The following is a 15,853-nucleotide window of genomic DNA, read 5'->3' as shown; positions in this document are numbered from 1 at the left end:
ATTGGCAAGCTTTAATACAAAAAAGTGGCAATGAATTGTTGTGCTCTTTATCGGAACAAGAACAAAAAGTAGCAAAAAAGCCAACGACACGCGACGTTCCCAAGCGGTCACCCATCCAAGTACTAATCGCGCCCGATGTTGCTTAACTTCGGTGATCGGACGAGAACCGGTGTTTTCAACATGGTTTTCGATAGTACCCGTCACTATTTGTTTGCTTTGTACTGAAGTGAGAACAATGAATGTGTACTCATTGCTATCGTTCATCAAGAGTGCATCCGGAAATCGAGCTAAAAAGCAATATTTTCAATCGAGGGTTTTATGATAGCACCAGCCACTGTTGGCATATTTTATGGTGAAGTAAGAACAATCAAAATTGATTTGTTTGAAAATGTTGGCAAGCTTTAATACAAAAAAGTGGCAATGAATTGTTGTGCTCTTTATCGGAACAAGAACAAAAAGTAGCAAAAAAGCCAAAGACACGCGACGTTCCCAAGCGGTCACCCATCCAAGTACTAATCGCGCCCGATGTTGCTTAACTTCGGTGATCGGACGAGAACCGGTGTTTTCAACATGGTATGGTCGTTGACGATTTCATCTCTCTTCGGTGGGTGGTTTATGCTGCTTATGATGGGAGGGTTTTCGATAGTACCCGTCACTATTTGTTTGCTTTGTACTGAAGTGAGAACAATGAATGTGTACTCATTGCTATCGTTCATCAAGAGTGCATCCGGAAATCGAGCTAAAAAGCAATATTTTCAATCGAGGGTTTTATGATAGCACCAGCCACTGTTGGCATATTTTATGGTGAAGTAAGAACAATCAAAATTGATTTGTTTGAAAATATTGGCAAGCTTTAATACAAAAAAGTGGCAATGAATTGTTGTGCTCTTTATCGGAACAAGAACAAAAAGTAGCAAAAAAGCCAACGACACGCGACGTTCCCAAGCGGTCACCCATCCAAGTACTAATCGCGCCCGATGTTGCTTAACTTCGGTGATCGGACGAGAACCGGTGTTTTCAACATGGTATGGTCGTTGACGATTTCATCTCTCTTCGGTGGGTGGTTTATGCTGCTTATGATGGGAGGGTTTTCGATAGTACCCGTCACTATTTGTTTGCTTTGTACTGAAGTGAGAACAATGAATGTGTACTCATTGCTATCGTTCATCAAGAGTACATCCGGAAATCGAGCTAAAAAGCAATATTTTCAATCGAGGGTTTTATGATAGCACCAGCCACTGTTGGCATATTTTATGGTGAAGTAAGAACAATCAAAATTGATTTGTTTGAAAATGTTGGCAAGCTTTAATACAAAAAAGTGTCAATGATTTGTTGTGCTCTTTATCGGAACAAGAACAAAAAGTAGCAAAAAAGCCAACGACACGCGACGTTCCCAAGCGGTCACCCATCCAAGTACTAATCGCGCCCGATGTTGCTTAACTTCGGTGATCGGACGAGAACCGGTGTTTTCAACATGGTATGGTCGTTGACGATTTCATCTCTTCGGTGGGTGGTTTATGCTGCTTATGATGGGAGGGTTTTCGATAGTACCCGTCACTATTTGTTTGCTTTGTACTGAAGTGAGAACAATGAATGTGTACTCATTGCTATCGTTCATCAAGAGTGCATCCGGAAATCGAGCTAAAAAGCAATATTTTCAATCGAGGGTTTTATGATAGCACCAGCCACTGTTGGCATATTTTATGGTGAAGTAAGAACAATCAAAATTGGTTTGTTTGAAAATGTTGGCAAGCTTTAATACAAAAAAGTGTCAATGATTTGTTGTGCTCTTTATCGGAACAAGAACAAAAAGTAGCAAAAAAGCCAACGACACGCGACGTTCCCAAGCGGTCACCCATCCAAGTACTAATCGCGCCCGATGTTGCTTAACTTCGGTGATCGGACGAGAACCGGTGTTTTCAACATGGTATGGTCGTTGACGATTTCATCTCTCTTCGGTGGGTGGTTTATGCTGCTTATGATAGGAGGGCTTTCGATAGTACCCGTCACTATTTGTTTGCTTTGTACTGAAGTGAGAACAATGAATGTGTACTCATTGCTATCGTTCATCAAGAGTACATCCGGAAATCGAGCTAAAAAGCAATATTTTCAATCGAGGGTTTTATGATAGCACCAGCCACTGTTGGCATATTTTATGGTGAAGTAAGAACAATCAAAATTGATTTGTTTGAAAATATTGGCAAGCTTTAATACAAAAAAGTGGCAATGAATTGTTGTGCTCTTTATCGGAACAAGAACAAAAAGTAGCAAAAAAGCCAACGACACGCGACGTTCCCAAGCGGTCACCCATCCAAGTACTAATCGCGCCCGATATTGCTTAACTTCGGTGATCGGACGAGAACCGGTGTTTTCAACATGGTATGGTCGTTGACGATTTCATCTCTCTTCGGTGGGTGGTTTATGCTGCTTATGATGGGAGGGTTTTCGATAGTACCCGTCACTATTTGTTTGCTTTGTACTGAAGTGAGAACAATGAATGTGTACTCATTGCTATCGTTCATCAAGAGTACATCCGGAAATCGAGCTAAAAAGCAATATTTTCAATCGAGGGTTTTATGATAGCACCAGCCACTGTTGGCATATTTTATGGTGAAGTAAGAACAATCAAAATTGATTTGTTTGAAAATGTTGGCAAGCTTTAATACAAAAAAGTGGCAATGAATTGTTGTGCTCTTTATCGGAACAAGAACAAAAAGTAGCAAAAAAGCCAACGACACGCGACGTTCCCAAGCGGTCACCCATCCAAGTACTAATCGCGCCCGATGTTGCTTAACTTCGGTGATCGGACGAGAACCGGTGTTTTCAACATGGTATGGTCGTTGACGATTTCATCTCTCTTCGGTGGGTGGTTTATGCTGCTTATGATGGGAGGGTTTTCGATAGTACCCGTCACTATTTGTTTGCTTTGTACTGAAGTGAGAACAATGAATGTGTACTCATTGCTATCGTTCATCAAGAGTACATCCGGAAATCGAGCTAAAAAGCAATATTTTCAATCGAGGGTTTTATGATAGCACCAGCCACTGTTGGCATATTTTATGGTGAAGTAAGAACAATCAAAATTGATTTGTTTGAAAATATTGGCAAGCTTTAATACAAAAAAGTGGCAATGAATTGTTGTGCTCTTTATCGGAACAAGAACAAAAAGTAGCAAAAAAGCCAACGACACGCGACGTTCCCAAGCGGTCACCCATCCAAGTACTAATCGCGCCCAATGTTGCTTAACTTCGGTGATCGGACGAGAACCGGTGTTTTCAACATGGTATGGTCGTTGACGATTTCATCTCTCTTCGGTGGGTGGTTTATGCTGCTTATGATGGGAGGGTTTTCGATAGTACCCGTCACTATTTGTTTGTTTTGTACTGAAGTGAGAACAATGAATGCTATCGTTCATCAAGAGTGCATCCGGAAATCGAGCTAAAAAGCAATATTTTCAATCGAGGGTTTTATGATAGCACCAGCCACTGTTGGCATATTTTATGGTGAAGTAAGAACAATCAAAATTGATTTGTTTGAAAATGTTGGCAAGCTTTAATACAAAAAAGTGGCAATGAATTGTTGTGCTCTTTATCGGAACAAGAACAAAAAGTAGCAAAAAAGCCAATGACACGCGACGTTCCCAAGCGGTCACCCATCCAAGTACTAATCGCGCCCGACGTTGCTTAACTTCGGTGATCGGACGAGAACCGGTGTTTTCAACATGGTATGGTCGTTGACGATTTCATCTCTCTTCGGTGGGTGGTTTATGCTGCTTATGATGGGAGGGTTTTCGATAGTACCCGTCACTATTTGTTTGCTTTGTACTGAAGTGAGAACAATGAATGTGTACTCATTGCTATCGTTCATCAAGAGTGCATCCGGAAATCGAGCTAAAAAGCAATATTTTCAATCGAGGGTTTTATGATAGCACCAGCCACTGTTGGCATATTTTATGGTGAAGTAAGAACAATCAAAATTGATTTGTTTGAAAATGTTGGCAAGCTTTAATACAAAAAAGTGGCAATGAATTGTTGTGCTCTTTATCGGAACAAGAACAAAAAGTAGCAAAAAAGCCAACGACACGCGACGTTCCCAAGCGGTCACCCATCCAAGTACTAATCGCGCCCGATGTTGCTTAACTTCGGTGATCGGACGAGAACCGGTGTTTTCAACATGGTTTTCGATAGTACCCGTCACTATTTGTTTGTTTTGTACTGAAGTGAGAACAATGAATGTGTACTCATTGCTATCGTTCATCAAGAGTGCATCCGGAAATCGAGCTAAAAAGCAATATTTTCAATCGAGGGTTTTATGATAGCACCAGCCACCGTTGGCATATTTTATGGTGAAGTAAGAACAATCAAAATTGATTTGTTTGAAAATGTTGGCAAGCTTTAATACAAAAAAGTGGCAATGAATTGTTGTGCTCTTTATCGGAACAAGAACAAAAAGTAGCAAAAAAGCCAACGACACGCGACGTTCCCAAGCGGTCACCCATCCAAGTACTAATCGCGCCCGATGTTGCTTAACTTCGGTGATCGGACGAGAACCGGTGTTTTCAACATGGTATGGTCGTTGACGATTTCATCTCTCTTCGGTGGGTGGTTTATGCTGCTTATGATGGGAGGGTTTTCGATAGTACCCGTCACTATTTGTTTGCTTTGTACTGAAGTGAGAACAATGAATGTGTACTCATTGCTATCGTTCATCAAGAGTACATCCGGAAATCGAGCTAAAAAGCAATATTTTCAATCGAGGGTTTTATGATAGCACCAGCCACTGTTGGCATATTTTATGGTGAAGTAAGAACAATCAAAATTGATTTGTTTGAAAATATTGGCAAGCTTTAATACAAAAAAGTGGCAATGAATTGTTGTGCTCTTTATCGGAACAAGAACAAAAAGTAGCAAAAAAGCCAACGACACGCGACGTTCCCAAGCGGTCACCCATCCAAGTACTAATCGCGCCCAATGTTGCTTAACTTCGGTGATCGGACGAGAACCGGTGTTTTCAACATGGTATGGTCGTTGACGATTTCATCTCTCTTCGGTGGGTGGTTTATGCTGCTTATGATGGGAGGGTTTTCGATAGTACCCGTCACTATTTGTTTGTTTTGTACTGAAGTGAGAACAATGAATGCTATCGTTCATCAAGAGTGCATCCGGAAATCGAGCTAAAAAGCAATATTTTCAATCGAGGGTTTTATGATAGCACCAGCCACTGTTGGCATATTTTATGGTGAAGTAAGAACAATCAAAATTGATTTGTTTGAAAATGTTGGCAAGCTTTAATACAAAAAAGTGGCAATGAATTGTTGTGCTCTTTATCGGAACAAGAACAAAAAGTAGCAAAAAAGCCAATGACACGCGACGTTCCCAAGCGGTCACCCATCCAAGTACTAATCGCGCCCGACGTTGCTTAACTTCGGTGATCGGACGAGAACCGGTGTTTTCAACATGGTATGGTCGTTGACGATTTCATCTCTCTTCGGTGGGTGGTTTATGCTGCTTATGATGGGAGGGTTTTCGATAGTACCCGTCACTATTTGTTTGCTTTGTACTGAAGTGAGAACAATGAATGTGTACTCATTGCTATCGTTCATCAAGAGTGCATCCGGAAATCGAGCTAAAAAGCAATATTTTCAATCGAGGGTTTTATGATAGCACCAGCCACTGTTGGCATATTTTATGGTGAAGTAAGAACAATCAAAATTGATTTGTTTGAAAATATTGGCAAGCTTTAATACAAAAAAGTGGCAATGAATTGTTGTGCTCTTTATCGGAACAAGAACAAAAAGTAGCAAAAAAGCCAACGACACGCGACGTTCCCAAGCGGTCACCCATCCAAGTACTAATCGCGCCCGATGTTGCTTAACTTCGGTGATCGGACGAGAACCGGTGTTTTCAACATGGTATGGTCGTTGACGATTTCATCTCTCTTCGGTGGGTGGTTTATGCTGCTTATGATGGGAGGGTTTTCGATAGTACCCGTCACTATTTGTTTGCTTTGTACTGAAGTGAGAACAATGAATGTGTACTCATTGCTATCGTTCATCAAGAGTACATCCGGAAATCGAGCTAAAAAGCAATATTTTCAATCGAGGGTTTTATGATAGCACCAGCCACTGTTGGCATATTTTATGGTGAAGTAAGAACAATCAAAATTGATTTGTTTGAAAATGTTGGCAAGCTTTAATACAAAAAAGTGTCAATGATTTGTTGTGCTCTTTATCGGAACAAGAACAAAAAGTAGCAAAAAAGCCAACGACACGCGACGTTCCCAAGCGGTCACCCATCCAAGTACTAATCGCGCCCGATGTTGCTTAACTTCGGTGATCGGACGAGAACCGGTGTTTTCAACATGGTATGGTCGTTGACGATTTCATCTCTTCGGTGGGTGGTTTATGCTGCTTATGATGGGAGGGTTTTCGATAGTACCCGTCACTATTTGTTTGCTTTGTACTGAAGTGAGAACAATGAATGTGTACTCATTGCTATCGTTCATCAAGAGTGCATCCGGAAATCGAGCTAAAAAGCAATATTTTCAATCGAGGGTTTTATGATAGCACCAGCCACTGTTGGCATATTTTATGGTGAAGTAAGAACAATCAAAATTGGTTTGTTTGAAAATGTTGGCAAGCTTTAATACAAAAAAGTGTCAATGATTTGTTGTGCTCTTTATCGGAACAAGAACAAAAAGTAGCAAAAAAGCCAACGACACGCGACGTTCCCAAGCGGTCACCCATCCAAGTACTAATCGCGCCCGATGTTGCTTAACTTCGGTGATCGGACGAGAACCGGTGTTTTCAACATGGTATGGTCGTTGACGATTTCATCTCTCTTCGGTGGGTGGTTTATGCTGCTTATGATAGGAGGGCTTTCGATAGTACCCGTCACTATTTGTTTGCTTTGTACTGAAGTGAGAACAATGAATGTGTACTCATTGCTATCGTTCATCAAGAGTACATCCGGAAATCGAGCTAAAAAGCAATATTTTCAATCGAGGGTTTTATGATAGCACCAGCCACTGTTGGCATATTTTATGGTGAAGTAAGAACAATCAAAATTGATTTGTTTGAAAATGTTGGCAAGCTTTAATACAAAAAAGTGGCAATGAATTGTTGTGCTCTTTATCGGAACAAGAACAAAAAGTAGCAAAAAAGCCAACGACACGCGACGTTCCCAAGCGGTCACCCATCCAAGTACTAATCGCGCCCGATATTGCTTAACTTCGGTGATCGGACGAGAACCGGTGTTTTCAACATGGTATGGTCGTTGACGATTTCATCTCTCTTCGGTGGGTGGTTTATGCTGCTTATGATGGGAGGGTTTTCGATAGTACCCGTCACTATTTGTTTGCTTTGTACTGAAGTGAGAACAATGAATGTGTACTCATTGCTATCGTTCATCAAGAGTACATCCGGAAATCGAGCTAAAAAGCAATATTTTCAATCGAGGGTTTTATGATAGCACCAGCCACTGTTGGCATATTTTATGGTGAAGTAAGAACAATCAAAATTGATTTGTTTGAAAATGTTGGCAAGCTTTAATACAAAAAAGTGGCAATGAATTGTTGTGCTCTTTATCGGAACAAGAACAAAAAGTAGCAAAAAAGCCAACGACACGCGACGTTCCCAAGCGGTCACCCATCCAAGTACTAATCGCGCCCGATGTTGCTTAACTTCGGTGATCGGACGAGAACCGGTGTTTTCAACATGGTATGGTCGTTGACGATTTCATCTCTCTTCGGTGGGTGGTTTATGCTGCTTATGATGGGAGGGTTTTCGATAGTACCCGTCACTATTTGTTTGCTTTGTACTGAAGTGAGAACAATGAATGTGTACTCATTGCTATCGTTCATCAAGAGTACATCCGGAAATCGAGCTAAAAAGCAATATTTTCAATCGAGGGTTTTATGATAGCACCAGCCACTGTTGGCATATTTTATGGTGAAGTAAGAACAATCAAAATTGATTTGTTTGAAAATATTGGCAAGCTTTAATACAAAAAAGTGGCAATGAATTGTTGTGCTCTTTATCGGAACAAGAACAAAAAGTAGCAAAAAAGCCAACGACACGCGACGTTCCCAAGCGGTCACCCATCCAAGTACTAATCGCGCCCAATGTTGCTTAACTTCGGTGATCGGACGAGAACCGGTGTTTTCAACATGGTATGGTCGTTGACGATTTCATCTCTCTTCGGTGGGTGGTTTATGCTGCTTATGATGGGAGGGTTTTCGATAGTACCCGTCACTATTTGTTTGTTTTGTACTGAAGTGAGAACAATGAATGCTATCGTTCATCAAGAGTGCATCCGGAAATCGAGCTAAAAAGCAATATTTTCAATCGAGGGTTTTATGATAGCACCAGCCACTGTTGGCATATTTTATGGTGAAGTAAGAACAATCAAAATTGATTTGTTTGAAAATGTTGGCAAGCTTTAATACAAAAAAGTGGCAATGAATTGTTGTGCTCTTTATCGGAACAAGAACAAAAAGTAGCAAAAAAGCCAATGACACGCGACGTTCCCAAGCGGTCACCCATCCAAGTACTAATCGCGCCCGACGTTGCTTAACTTCGGTGATCGGACGAGAACCGGTGTTTTCAACATGGTATGGTCGTTGACGATTTCATCTCTCTTCGGTGGGTGGTTTATGCTGCTTATGATGGGAGGGTTTTCGATAGTACCCGTCACTATTTGTTTGCTTTGTACTGAAGTGAGAACAATGAATGTGTACTCATTGCTATCGTTCATCAAGAGTGCATCCGGAAATCGAGCTAAAAAGCAATATTTTCAATCGAGGGTTTTATGATAGCACCAGCCACTGTTGGCATATTTTATGGTGAAGTAAGAACAATCAAAATTGATTTGTTTGAAAATGTTGGCAAGCTTTAATACAAAAAAGTGGCAATGAATTGTTGTGCTCTTTATCGGAACAAGAACAAAAAGTAGCAAAAAAGCCAACGACACGCGACGTTCCCAAGCGGTCACCCATCCAAGTACTAATCGCGCCCGATGTTGCTTAACTTCGGTGATCGGACGAGAACCGGTGTTTTCAACATGGTTTTCGATAGTACCCGTCACTATTTGTTTGTTTTGTACTGAAGTGAGAACAATGAATGTGTACTCATTGCTATCGTTCATCAAGAGTGCATCCGGAAATCGAGCTAAAAAGCAATATTTTCAATCGAGGGTTTTATGATAGCACCAGCCACCGTTGGCATATTTTATGGTGAAGTAAGAACAATCAAAATTGATTTGTTTGAAAATGTTGGCAAGCTTTAATACAAAAAAGTGGCAATGAATTGTTGTGCTCTTTATCGGAACAAGAACAAAAAGTAGCAAAAAAGCCAACGACACGCGACGTTCCCAAGCGGTCACCCATCCAAGTACTAATCGCGCCCGATGTTGCTTAACTTCGGTGATCGGACGAGAACCGGTGTTTTCAACATGGTATGGTCGTTGACGATTTCATCTCTCTTCGGTGGGTGGTTTATGCTGCTTATGATGGGAGGGTTTTCGATAGTACCCGTCACTATTTGTTTGCTTTGTACTGAAGTGAGAACAATGAATGTGTACTCATTGCTATCGTTCATCAAGAGTACATCCGGAAATCGAGCTAAAAAGCAATATTTTCAATCGAGGGTTTTATGATAGCACCAGCCACTGTTGGCATATTTTATGGTGAAGTAAGAACAATCAAAATTGATTTGTTTGAAAATGTTGGCAAGCTTTAATACAAAAAAGTGGCAATGAATTGTTGTGCTCTTTATCGGAACAAGAACAAAAAGTAGCAAAAAAGCCAACGACACGCGACGTTCCCAAGCGGTCACCCATCCAAGTACTAATCGCGCCCGATGTTGCTTAACTTCGGTGATCGGACGAGAACCGGTGTTTTCAACATGGTATGGTCGTTGACGATTTCATCTCTCTTCGGTGGGTGGTTTATGCTGCTTATGATGGGAGGGTTTTCGATAGTACCCGTCACTATTTGTTTGCTTTGTACTGAAGTGAGAACAATGAATGTGTACTCATTGCTATCGTTCATCAAGAGTACATCCGGAAATCGAGCTAAAAAGCAATATTTTCAATCGAGGGTTTTATGATAGCACCAGCCACTGTTGGCATATTTTATGGTGAAGTAAGAACAATCAAAATTGATTTGTTTGAAAATGTTGGCAAGCTTTAATACAAAAAAGTGGCAATGAATTGTTGTGCTCTTTATCGGAACAAGAACAAAAAGTAGCAAAAAAGCCAACGACACGCGACGTTCCCAAGCGGTCACCCATCCAAGTACTAATCGCGCCCGATGTTGCTTAACTTCGGTGATCGGACGAGAACCGGTGTTTTCAACATGGTATGGTCGTTGACGATTTCATCTCTCTTCGGTGGGTGGTTTATGCTGCTTATGATGGGAGGGTTTTCGATAGTACCCGTCACTATTTGTTTGCTTTGTACTGAAGTGAGAACAATGAATGTGTACTCATTGCTATCGTTCATCAAGAGTACATCCGGAAATCGAGCTAAAAAGCAATATTTTCAATCGAGGGTTTTATGATAGCACCAGCCACTGTTGGCATATTTTATGGTGAAGTAAGAACAATCAAAATTGATTTGTTTGAAAATGTTGGCAAGCTTTAATACAAAAAAGTGGCAATGAATTGTTGTGCTCTTTATCGGAACAAGAACAAAAAGTAGCAAAAAAGCCAACGACACGCGACGTTCCCAAGCGGTCACCCATCCAAGTACTAATCGCGCCCGATGTTGCTTAACTTCGGTGATCGGACGAGAACCGGTGTTTTCAACATGGTATGGTCGTTGACGATTTCATCTCTCTTCGGTGGGTGGTTTATGCTGCTTATGATGGGAGGGTTTTCGATAGTACCCGTCACTATTTGTTTGCTTTGTACTGAAGTGAGAACAATGAATGTGTACTCATTGCTATCGTTCATCAAGAGTACATCCGGAAATCGAGCTAAAAAGCAATATTTTCAATCGAGGGTTTTATGATAGCACCAGCCACTGTTGGCATATTTTATGGTGAAGTAAGAACAATCAAAATTGATTTGTTTGAAAATGTTGGCAAGCTTTAATACAAAAAAGTGGCAATGAATTGTTGTGCTCTTTATCGGAACAAGAACAAAAAGTAGCAAAAAAGCCAACGACACGCGACGTTCCCAAGCGGTCACCCATCCAAGTACTAATCGCGCCCGATGTTGCTTAACTTCGGTGATCGGACGAGAACCGGTGTTTTCAACATGGTATGGTCGTTGACGATTTCATCTCTCTTCGGTGGGTGGTTTATGCTGCTTATGATGGGAGGGTTTTCGATAGTACCCGTCACTATTTGTTTGCTTTGTACTGAAGTGAGAACAATGAATGTGTACTCATTGCTATCGTTCATCAAGAGTACATCCGGAAATCGAGCTAAAAAGCAATATTTTCAATCGAGGGTTTTATGATAGCACCAGCCACTGTTGGCATATTTTATGGTGAAGTAAGAACAATCAAAATTGATTTGTTTGAAAATATTGGCAAGCTTTAATACAAAAAAGTGGCAATGAATTGTTGTGCTCTTTATCGGAACAAGAACAAAAAGTAGCAAAAAAGCCAACGACACGCGACGTTCCCAAGCGGTCACCCATCCAAGTACTAATCGCGCCCAATGTTGCTTAACTTCGGTGATCGGACGAGAACCGGTGTTTTCAACATGGTATGGTCGTTGACGATTTCATCTCTCTTCGGTGGGTGGTTTATGCTGCTTATGATGGGAGGGTTTTCGATAGTACCCGTCACTATTTGTTTGTTTTGTACTGAAGTGAGAACAATGAATGCTATCGTTCATCAAGAGTGCATCCGGAAATCGAGCTAAAAAGCAATATTTTCAATCGAGGGTTTTATGATAGCACCAGCCACTGTTGGCATATTTTATGGTGAAGTAAGAACAATCAAAATTGATTTGTTTGAAAATGTTGGCAAGCTTTAATACAAAAAAGTGGCAATGAATTGTTGTGCTCTTTATCGGAACAAGAACAAAAAGTAGCAAAAAAGCCAACGACACGCGACGTTCCCAAGCGGTCACCCATCCAAGTACTAATCGCGCCCGATGTTGCTTAACTTCGGTGATCGGACGAGAACCGGTGTTTTCAACATGGTTTTCGATAGTACCCGTCACTATTTGTTTGTTTTGTACTGAAGTGAGAACAATGAATGTGTACTCATTGCTATCGTTCATCAAGAGTGCATCCGGAAATCGAGCTAAAAAGCAATATTTTCAATCGAGGGTTTTATGATAGCACCAGCCACCGTTGGCATATTTTATGGTGAAGTAAGAACAATCAAAATTGATTTGTTTGAAAATGTTGGCAAGCTTTAATACAAAAAAGTGGCAATGAATTGTTGTGCTCTTTATCGGAACAAGAACAAAAAGTAGCAAAAAAGCCAACGACACGCGACGTTCCCAAGCGGTCACCCATCCAAGTACTAATCGCGCCCGATGTTGCTTAACTTCGGTGATCGGACGAGAACCGGTGTTTTCAACATGGTATGGTCGTTGACGATTTCATCTCTCTTCGGTGGGTGGTTTATGCTGCTTATGATGGGAGGGTTTTCGATAGTACCCGTCACTATTTGTTTGCTTTGTACTGAAGTGAGAACAATGAATGTGTACTCATTGCTATCGTTCATCAAGAGTACATCCGGAAATCGAGCTAAAAAGCAATATTTTCAATCGAGGGTTTTATGATAGCACCAGCCACTGTTGGCATATTTTATGGTGAAGTAAGAACAATCAAAATTGATTTGTTTGAAAATGTTGGCAAGCTTTAATACAAAAAAGTGGCAATGAATTGTTGTGCTCTTTATCGGAACAAGAACAAAAAGTAGCAAAAAAGCCAACGACACGCGACGTTCCCAAGCGGTCACCCATCCAAGTACTAATCGCGCCCGATGTTGCTTAACTTCGGTGATCGGACGAGAACCGGTGTTTTCAACATGGTATGGTCGTTGACGATTTCATCTCTCTTCGGTGGGTGGTTTATGCTGCTTATGATGGGAGGGTTTTCGATAGTACCCGTCACTATTTGTTTGTTTTGTACTGAAGTGAGAACAATGAATGCTATCGTTCATCAAGAGTGCATCCGGAAATCGAGCTAAAAAGCAATATTTTCAATCGAGGGTTTTATGATAGCACCAGCCACTGTTGGCATATTTTATGGTGAAGTAAGAACAATCAAAATTGATTTGTTTGAAAATGTTGGCAAGCTTTAATACAAAAAAGTGGCAATGAATTGTTGTGCTCTTTATCGGAACAAGAACAAAAAGTAGCAAAAAAGCCAACGACACGCGACGTTCCCAAGCGGTCACCCATCCAAGTACTAATCGCGCCCGATGTTGCTTAACTTCGGTGATCGGACGAGAACCGGTGTTTTCAACATGGTATGGTCGTTGACGATTTCATCTCTCTTCGGTGGGTGGTTTATGCTGCTTATGATGGGTGGGTTTTTGATAGTACCCGTCACTATTTGTTTGCTTTGTACTGAAGTGAGAACAATGAATGTGTACTCATTGCTATCGTTCATCAAGAGTACATCCGGAAATCGAGCTAAAAAGCAATATTTTCAATCGAGGGTTTTATGATAGCACCAGCCACTGTTGGCATATTTTATGGTGAAGTAAGAACAATCAAAATTGATTTGTTTGAAAATGTTGGCAAGCTTTAATACAAAAAAGTGGCAATGAATTGTTGTGCTCTTTATCGGAACAAGAACAAAAAGTAGCAAAAAAGCCAACGACACGCGACGTTCCCAAGCGGTCACCCATCCAAGTACTAATCGCGCCCGATTATTTAACCTCCCGGAATATCAGGAACGGAGCATTAACAACATACTTGTTTTGCAAGCATGGCGCCCTAACGCAATTCTGCATCGAATATCGTTTATAAAAATATTCTTAGAATATTGTCAAATTCGTGCGAGCTGAAATAGCACCACTTCGAACCCATACATTTGACATGTTTTGCGATGGCATAGCTGACATTGTCTGCTTTTACTCTCTTCAACGAATAATAAGTTCAGATATTATTATAATACTATAACAAGCTACCGTTTGGCAATGAATATAAACAAATCCAATGGATGGTAACAATCAGTCATATTGGTTCGATTTAAAGGCTGAGTTAATAATCTTATTCGTCAAATTATTGTTTTACATGAATTATGTTGGAAGCAATAAGGACCGTCGAAAGAGAGGTAAGAATGAGGGAAAGCCCCCTGGATCCGAACATTTTGAGCGGACGGTTTCGAGGAAGCGTGCATCAAAGTTCGTGTGCTTCAAAGGTATGGTGTGACGCGAGTAAATTTAACGAGTTATGTCTCCAAAAATATACAAAGTACGTCTTTGAAACATTGAAATTATTTTCTCAGACACCATATCTGTCCATTAAAACAACAATAAATGAAAAATCTATTGTATGTATGTATTTAAAAAATCTCTCAATTTGACGACATTTCTATACCCCAAAATTCTTCAAGAAACTTCTCATGTATAGTGGTCCATAATATTGCAGTCCCCCGGGCCCGAATTTCCTCTCGATGGGACATATTCAAGAAATTATCGAACCTCATTACTTGTTTTGAACTCATTCCCTGAGGTAATTCGTAAATGGTATGGATCAGTGCGAAGTTCTTTAAACGGTTATAAACAATCATCCTAATTGATTTGATCAATTACATAGATTGATTGGGTCTCAGAGCAGAGACCGATTCCGAGAACAGTACTAAAAATTGAAGAATTGTGGTTTATCTATCTAGGACTCACCTTTGACAGACATCTGATATTCAGGTCACATGTTGACAAAATCGTTCAAAAATGCTGCATACTCATTAGGTCTCTGTATCCGCTGATTTGTAGAACATCTAAACTGTGCCTGAAGAACCAGATGGCTGTCTATAAACAAATCATCTACCCCGCAATTGAATACGCAGTCCCTGTTTGGCGGGGCTGTGCACGAACACACAAACTTAGGCTTCAGCGCATTCAAAGTAAGATCTTAAAGATGATTCTAAATCTACCCCCTTGGACAAGGACTAGTGAAGTACATGAGATGGCCTCCCTGGATATACTAGAACAAAAATTCGGCAATACTGCACGATATTTGAAGAGAGGTGCTCAATCTCTGAAATACAAATAATTATAAATTTTTTTACGTATTAGGTTAGGGATAGTTATAAGTAGGTAGACATTTTATAAATAATTAAAATAAATATTATGATTAAACATTAGTATGTAAAACAAGAGTAACTAAAACACCTAATATTAATAACGAATCGTATGAACAACAAAGATGAAAGGCCAAAGGGTCAAAACACTTGTGCTGTAAAATGTTGATGTAATACACAAAAATAAGATTAATAAACAGATATTTATGCAAAAAAAAAAGAATTGTGGTTTAACAAAATTTCCTTCTTTTTATATAGATTAGAGATGATTGTTGAACGAGTATATTTTTTTGTGTATTGAAAAGAAAATGTATATTAGTTCCACGAATACATGCTCATTTTAGAACATATAAGTTAGAAATTAAAATGAGCGTATTTTCTAAATATTCATTATGTTGTGTATGTATAGGTTCCATGGTGTAACGGTTAGCACTCAGGACTTTGAATCCTGCGATCCGAGTTCAAATCTCGGTGGAACCTCTTTTTTTATTAAATTTTTCCTGATTTCGTCGCGAGCTTTTCTAATGAGTTAATTGAAGGCCAATGGCAGATTCTCATTTTTTACTTTCTTTTCTGTTTATAACTCATCAATATTCATTTATTTCCAAACTATTTGTGTACCTACAATAACACCCA

The 15,853-nt window shown here is 40.2% G+C and overlaps 28 non-coding genes and 4 pseudogenes across 28 annotated transcripts; 1 reads left to right on the top strand and 31 right to left on the bottom strand.

The window, feature by feature from the left end:
• Window positions 1–78: 78 nt before the first annotated feature.
• On the bottom strand, window positions 79–195 carry LOC131433251 (5S ribosomal RNA; annotated as a pseudogene).
• Window positions 196–468: 273 nt separating this feature from the next.
• Window positions 469–587, bottom strand: LOC131433240 (5S ribosomal RNA). Its single transcript, XR_009230083.1, has one exon. It is a non-coding gene; the product is annotated as a 5S ribosomal RNA (ribosomal RNA).
• Window positions 588–920: 333 nt separating this feature from the next.
• LOC131433395 (5S ribosomal RNA) lies at window positions 921–1,039 on the bottom strand. Its single transcript, XR_009230195.1, has one exon. It is a non-coding gene; the product is annotated as a 5S ribosomal RNA (ribosomal RNA).
• A 333-nt stretch (window positions 1,040–1,372) lies between these two features.
• Window positions 1,373–1,491, bottom strand: LOC131433383 (5S ribosomal RNA). The gene has a single exon (XR_009230185.1). It is a non-coding gene; the product is annotated as a 5S ribosomal RNA (ribosomal RNA).
• Window positions 1,492–1,822: 331 nt separating this feature from the next.
• On the bottom strand, window positions 1,823–1,941 carry LOC131433372 (5S ribosomal RNA). The gene has a single exon (XR_009230180.1). It is a non-coding gene; the product is annotated as a 5S ribosomal RNA (ribosomal RNA).
• Window positions 1,942–2,274: 333 nt separating this feature from the next.
• Window positions 2,275–2,393, bottom strand: LOC131433223 (5S ribosomal RNA). Its single transcript, XR_009230067.1, has one exon. It is a non-coding gene; the product is annotated as a 5S ribosomal RNA (ribosomal RNA).
• A 333-nt stretch (window positions 2,394–2,726) lies between these two features.
• On the bottom strand, window positions 2,727–2,845 carry LOC131433361 (5S ribosomal RNA). Its single transcript, XR_009230172.1, has one exon. It is a non-coding gene; the product is annotated as a 5S ribosomal RNA (ribosomal RNA).
• Window positions 2,846–3,178: 333 nt separating this feature from the next.
• LOC131433446 (5S ribosomal RNA) lies at window positions 3,179–3,297 on the bottom strand. Its single transcript, XR_009230214.1, has one exon. It is a non-coding gene; the product is annotated as a 5S ribosomal RNA (ribosomal RNA).
• Window positions 3,298–3,619: 322 nt separating this feature from the next.
• LOC131433243 (5S ribosomal RNA) lies at window positions 3,620–3,738 on the bottom strand. Its single transcript, XR_009230086.1, has one exon. It is a non-coding gene; the product is annotated as a 5S ribosomal RNA (ribosomal RNA).
• Window positions 3,739–4,071: 333 nt separating this feature from the next.
• Window positions 4,072–4,188, bottom strand: LOC131433250 (5S ribosomal RNA; annotated as a pseudogene).
• A 273-nt stretch (window positions 4,189–4,461) lies between these two features.
• Window positions 4,462–4,580, bottom strand: LOC131433348 (5S ribosomal RNA). The gene has a single exon (XR_009230167.1). It is a non-coding gene; the product is annotated as a 5S ribosomal RNA (ribosomal RNA).
• A 333-nt stretch (window positions 4,581–4,913) lies between these two features.
• LOC131433412 (5S ribosomal RNA) lies at window positions 4,914–5,032 on the bottom strand. Its single transcript, XR_009230203.1, has one exon. It is a non-coding gene; the product is annotated as a 5S ribosomal RNA (ribosomal RNA).
• A 322-nt stretch (window positions 5,033–5,354) lies between these two features.
• Window positions 5,355–5,473, bottom strand: LOC131433242 (5S ribosomal RNA). Its single transcript, XR_009230085.1, has one exon. It is a non-coding gene; the product is annotated as a 5S ribosomal RNA (ribosomal RNA).
• Window positions 5,474–5,806: 333 nt separating this feature from the next.
• On the bottom strand, window positions 5,807–5,925 carry LOC131433340 (5S ribosomal RNA). Its single transcript, XR_009230160.1, has one exon. It is a non-coding gene; the product is annotated as a 5S ribosomal RNA (ribosomal RNA).
• A 333-nt stretch (window positions 5,926–6,258) lies between these two features.
• On the bottom strand, window positions 6,259–6,377 carry LOC131433335 (5S ribosomal RNA). Its single transcript, XR_009230159.1, has one exon. It is a non-coding gene; the product is annotated as a 5S ribosomal RNA (ribosomal RNA).
• Window positions 6,378–6,708: 331 nt separating this feature from the next.
• LOC131433323 (5S ribosomal RNA) lies at window positions 6,709–6,827 on the bottom strand. Its single transcript, XR_009230154.1, has one exon. It is a non-coding gene; the product is annotated as a 5S ribosomal RNA (ribosomal RNA).
• A 333-nt stretch (window positions 6,828–7,160) lies between these two features.
• On the bottom strand, window positions 7,161–7,279 carry LOC131433221 (5S ribosomal RNA). Its single transcript, XR_009230065.1, has one exon. It is a non-coding gene; the product is annotated as a 5S ribosomal RNA (ribosomal RNA).
• Window positions 7,280–7,612: 333 nt separating this feature from the next.
• LOC131433312 (5S ribosomal RNA) lies at window positions 7,613–7,731 on the bottom strand. Its single transcript, XR_009230143.1, has one exon. It is a non-coding gene; the product is annotated as a 5S ribosomal RNA (ribosomal RNA).
• A 333-nt stretch (window positions 7,732–8,064) lies between these two features.
• Window positions 8,065–8,183, bottom strand: LOC131433306 (5S ribosomal RNA). The gene has a single exon (XR_009230138.1). It is a non-coding gene; the product is annotated as a 5S ribosomal RNA (ribosomal RNA).
• A 322-nt stretch (window positions 8,184–8,505) lies between these two features.
• On the bottom strand, window positions 8,506–8,624 carry LOC131433241 (5S ribosomal RNA). Its single transcript, XR_009230084.1, has one exon. It is a non-coding gene; the product is annotated as a 5S ribosomal RNA (ribosomal RNA).
• Window positions 8,625–8,957: 333 nt separating this feature from the next.
• Window positions 8,958–9,074, bottom strand: LOC131433249 (5S ribosomal RNA; annotated as a pseudogene).
• Window positions 9,075–9,347: 273 nt separating this feature from the next.
• LOC131433300 (5S ribosomal RNA) lies at window positions 9,348–9,466 on the bottom strand. The gene has a single exon (XR_009230132.1). It is a non-coding gene; the product is annotated as a 5S ribosomal RNA (ribosomal RNA).
• Window positions 9,467–9,799: 333 nt separating this feature from the next.
• Window positions 9,800–9,918, bottom strand: LOC131433288 (5S ribosomal RNA). The gene has a single exon (XR_009230121.1). It is a non-coding gene; the product is annotated as a 5S ribosomal RNA (ribosomal RNA).
• A 333-nt stretch (window positions 9,919–10,251) lies between these two features.
• Window positions 10,252–10,370, bottom strand: LOC131433276 (5S ribosomal RNA). Its single transcript, XR_009230110.1, has one exon. It is a non-coding gene; the product is annotated as a 5S ribosomal RNA (ribosomal RNA).
• A 333-nt stretch (window positions 10,371–10,703) lies between these two features.
• On the bottom strand, window positions 10,704–10,822 carry LOC131433265 (5S ribosomal RNA). The gene has a single exon (XR_009230099.1). It is a non-coding gene; the product is annotated as a 5S ribosomal RNA (ribosomal RNA).
• Window positions 10,823–11,155: 333 nt separating this feature from the next.
• Window positions 11,156–11,274, bottom strand: LOC131433255 (5S ribosomal RNA). Its single transcript, XR_009230090.1, has one exon. It is a non-coding gene; the product is annotated as a 5S ribosomal RNA (ribosomal RNA).
• A 333-nt stretch (window positions 11,275–11,607) lies between these two features.
• On the bottom strand, window positions 11,608–11,726 carry LOC131433191 (5S ribosomal RNA). Its single transcript, XR_009230038.1, has one exon. It is a non-coding gene; the product is annotated as a 5S ribosomal RNA (ribosomal RNA).
• A 322-nt stretch (window positions 11,727–12,048) lies between these two features.
• LOC131433248 (5S ribosomal RNA) lies at window positions 12,049–12,165 on the bottom strand (annotated as a pseudogene).
• Window positions 12,166–12,438: 273 nt separating this feature from the next.
• LOC131433246 (5S ribosomal RNA) lies at window positions 12,439–12,557 on the bottom strand. Its single transcript, XR_009230088.1, has one exon. It is a non-coding gene; the product is annotated as a 5S ribosomal RNA (ribosomal RNA).
• A 333-nt stretch (window positions 12,558–12,890) lies between these two features.
• LOC131433234 (5S ribosomal RNA) lies at window positions 12,891–13,009 on the bottom strand. Its single transcript, XR_009230077.1, has one exon. It is a non-coding gene; the product is annotated as a 5S ribosomal RNA (ribosomal RNA).
• Window positions 13,010–13,331: 322 nt separating this feature from the next.
• On the bottom strand, window positions 13,332–13,450 carry LOC131433222 (5S ribosomal RNA). The gene has a single exon (XR_009230066.1). It is a non-coding gene; the product is annotated as a 5S ribosomal RNA (ribosomal RNA).
• Window positions 13,451–15,625: 2,175 nt separating this feature from the next.
• Trnaq-uug (transfer RNA glutamine (anticodon UUG)) lies at window positions 15,626–15,697 on the top strand. The gene has a single exon. It is a non-coding gene; the product is annotated as a tRNA-Gln (tRNA).
• The last annotated feature ends 156 nt before the right edge of the window (window positions 15,698–15,853 follow it).

The sequence above is a fragment of the Malaya genurostris genome, chromosome 2 (genome assembly GCF_030247185.1).
Source record: "Malaya genurostris strain Urasoe2022 chromosome 2, Malgen_1.1, whole genome shotgun sequence".
In the NCBI taxonomy this organism is placed as follows: domain Eukaryota; kingdom Metazoa; phylum Arthropoda; class Insecta; order Diptera; family Culicidae; genus Malaya; species Malaya genurostris.
Note: the sequence above shows the minus strand (reverse complement) of the source record. Positions and strands in the feature narration are given on the sequence as shown.